Source organism: Ailuropoda melanoleuca, chromosome 3 (genome assembly GCF_002007445.2).
Source record: "Ailuropoda melanoleuca isolate Jingjing chromosome 3, ASM200744v2, whole genome shotgun sequence".
Classification (NCBI taxonomy): domain Eukaryota; kingdom Metazoa; phylum Chordata; class Mammalia; order Carnivora; family Ursidae; genus Ailuropoda; species Ailuropoda melanoleuca.
The window spans coordinates 133,148,186-133,152,160 of NC_048220.1; the positions used below are offsets into that span (position 1 = coordinate 133,148,186).

Below are 3,975 nucleotides of genomic sequence, written 5' to 3' on the forward strand. Positions count from 1 at the left end.
CTACACTCTGCAAAAGATGGTAATAAAAGACATCGGCACGTCCCACCTCAGTATCAGATATTAGCATCACCCTGCATTAGTCATCTACTTCCCCACTGAAGAATTTTGCACAAACTATTACATCTGCCTGGAAGTCTCTTTTCTTCTATTTCATCCCCCAATGTACTACTAATGTTTCAAACTGAGTCCAATCCTCACTTCCTTCCAAAGCGATCTTATACTGTTTTAATTAGGCCAAGTCCCCCTTTTCATGCTATCATAATATCACATAGCTTTTCTCTGTGGGATTTGTCTTCCACACACATGTTTATTTGATTAATGTGCATTTTTATATACTAGAATTGTAATTTTATCTCAGAATCTAGGACGGAGTCAATAAATATTGTGATGAATGACTTGATTATATCTAGTCTTCCTATAATTTGAACACAGGGAATTCTACATTGCTGTATAATTTGATATATCTTATAGGAAAAGATGCTTATTGCACATCACAAACTTATAGATTTCACAGTACTTTCTTAGGAGAAAAAAAAATCTATTATAATATCCATCTTTGAAACAGGAAAGAGACTTAAAGCCATCCCAGGCTGCACATTGTTAGAGGCTGGAGTTGAGGTCCCTGGCTCGCCAAGGAGCTCACAGGTGTGGATAGTGGGCTGCGTGAGGGGCCAGTCTTTCACTAACTGCAGGGGTTCTATCCCAGTGAGTGGAGTTTCATAGTAATTCTCGCTACAAGTAAAACAAACAAAGAAAAAAACCAAAAACCAAACAACAAAAATCATCTTGGGAACGAAGAGTACCTTCTGGGAAAATTTAAATACAGGTAGAAAAGAAATATTATATAAAATCTTATAATAAGGATAAACATGTATGGATGAATAAATAGATAATATAATATGCTTAATATTCTGGTAGAAATTCATGTGTGTTTTTACATGAGTGCAGAAAGAATAATGTGTAACTTCTTTCTTAGGAGGGTGTGTTGGTCTAGGGAGGATTTTGAGGAGGAAACAACATCCCGACTGATGTATACGTATGGAATAGAGAGCCAGGGAAATTATTTATTTAGCACAAGGTACAGTTTGAATTGTCTTATATACATAATCTTATTTATTATACACAACATCTCTGTAAATTAAATCCCATACTCCTACTTTAGAGAGACAGTGGGGAAGGAATTAATATTTATTACCGTGTAACAGGTATTGTACCAGCTTTATATATGTTCTTGCTTAATACTCAGAACAATGCAGGAATGTAGGTTGTATTATTATTGCTGTTTTACATATGGAAAAGCATAAGTTAAAGAGAATATTTAATTTGCTGAAGGGCACAGACCCAAAATAACAGTCAAGACAGAATTTGAACCCAAGCTTGTTTTTCACTACTCCATAATGTGGCAAAGGTCCCTTTAGGGTCAGAGAAAATGTGAATTTAAGGAGTTATAAACAAACTTGGCAGGACATCAGACTTTTACTGAACTTATTATTCGACCTGCTGTACACAAGATTCTGTGTGTGGAGAAGCTGTTTTCTAAAGGGGTCTATAGAAGTCAACTGTATCTTGGTGTTTGGGGAAAATGGGCATTATAATGGAAAAGTGACAAAAAATTATGTGAAGTCTTCCTGTATTTCACTTTTTAAAAGAGTTTTCAATTATGAACAAGTTAGAAAAGGAAAGGGAAGAAAAATTGATGTAGAGAAAGATGATAAATAGATTCAAATAAATAAATTATCCACATATTTTCAAAAAATGTATATTTATTCAATGTCTTTGCTTTCAAATTACAATGCATAAGATCTCTATTGAAGAGTAATGTGCATAATAACTTCCCCAGTAAACTGTGTTATTTTTAAAGGAGATTTTTAATTTTAAACTTTCATTAATATTACATGAGTGTATCTTATCATAGTCACACCCAAGCAGTTAAAATGCAGGGTGAATGAAATAACATAATATTTAAGAACCCAAGATCTTAGATCCTATAATGATTTATTTATGAGCCATCTGGTTATACAAATATGATATTATGGTCAAATGTGCTCTATATGCATGGAAAGAAAGAATTATTCAGAAAGAAATAATTAGTTACATCCCAATGCAAGCTGTAGGATTTAGGTAACAGACTTTTCTTGCAAGTGAAAAAGTAGTATCAATATATATTATAATGTATATAATAGAATATTAGCACATATGTATATGTATGTATACACACACACGCACACCTATTACATCACTTCACCATTGTAAGAGAAACTTAGAAATACAACATTTTATCTAGGGGATTATAAATGCAAACAGATACAGTGACTATGACTCATTCTGAGATCTTAAGGGATGGCAGGGGAGCCCAAGGGAGCATGGCCTTCCATTTCTGTTTTTACCACCATTAATCAATTTTTACTTCCCCATCTGTCACATGTCTATAGTGGACATGCACAAATACATATGTAGGGTTATATGAGGGATGGGGTGGGAGATGGTGTGAAACCCCTTCAGTTTCTTTTTGATGAATTCCTAATTCAAGTAGTGCTCATATGTGGGTGAAATTAATTAAATTCCAAAACAAGTAGAAGGGATATAAATTATAACAAGTCTAAAGTCTTTTTTATAATTAAAAAATACGACTCTCTTGAGTAGAGCCAAAAATCAAAATGAAAAGTATTCTCCAATCTGTAATCAATGTTGCAAGCCAAGGCAACTAAAATTAAAAGCAAAATTTGGAACAACTTCAGGACATCATGGACATAAATGTGATAATAAGTTGAAAATACACTAGATCATAACATATAGTACATATGTTGTACACTGTACAATTCCAGGATGCCATTTACATTCGCTATGATTTTTATGGTGCTTCTCACCACCATCAAGTTGCGTAACATGGCAGCCTTATCCATCTATACATTATGGGCATCTATTCTATCTATAACAGTGAAAATAAAAACTTAACAAAGGTCCATGGAAGTGTCAGATACTTGAGCTCTACACAACAGCAATTACAAACACTATTCATCCTTGTTTTTATATTAACAACCTATTTCTTTTTTACTATGCAAATTAAAAATTTCATCATCAGTTGAATAATGTAAATTGAGATCATCTGTACAACTAAATGAATATATACAGAAAATAGATATTGATTTTTACCTAAGGGAAAAATTGTTTTATTTACCCAAGAATTTTTTTTGGGGGGAGGGAGTGGGCAGAAACACTCAAATATTTGCAAGTATTTATTATTTTCTCCAAACATCCATATGATTCAAATAATTTATCAGTGTGCATATATGAGGTTTTTATCTAACAGTAAACCATAAAGGATATAGTGCAGAATTCATTAATAATATCCTATTCCTGTGTATTTATTTCCTGTAGAGTATACCAAAACCATCCCCCATTTCACCAAGTCTCTCATTTCTGTTTTTCCTCGCATAAAGAGATCATAATACCACTTCTTCACTCCAGGCCACACTCTTTGAAACTTTAAAATTACCTGAGAAAGATAGGCCTTCAATTCCTATTCAGATCTATGCAACATTAGTAGAGCTATGATAAACCTCCTTATTAAATAATTGGGTAGATTATGTATATACCTCCCAAGAACCTGAGATACAGGGTTGCCAGGCATCAAATAGACTGGGAACTATTGGGGTCACAGATGTAAATTTATTTAAATAGATACTTCTCTTGTTTGCTTATTATAAATATTTTGATACTAAATGTCAATTGAATATAGAATATTATAATTTTTTACATGGTCTTGATAATTATATTTTATTATTTAGAAGACTGTATATTATATACAAAAGTTTCAAGTTTTAAATTTTGAATAAAACATTTAAACTTCTAAAGAACATAGGTCAGAGAGAGTTTGTAATATATCTAGGTATCTAAATTGAAGGGACAAATGGGCAATTCAACAATAGTATTTGGATACTTCAACACTTACTTTCAATAATAGATAGAGCAGCT

General features: G+C 32.5%; 1 non-coding gene across 1 annotated transcript; it reads left to right on the forward strand.

Moving 5' to 3' along the window:
- Positions 1-589: 589 nt before the first annotated feature.
- Positions 590-740, forward strand: LOC117801668. Its single transcript, XR_004624416.1, has one exon. It is a non-coding gene; the product is annotated as a small nucleolar RNA SNORA62/SNORA6 family (small nucleolar RNA).
- Positions 741-3,975: the final 3,235 nt, after the last annotated feature.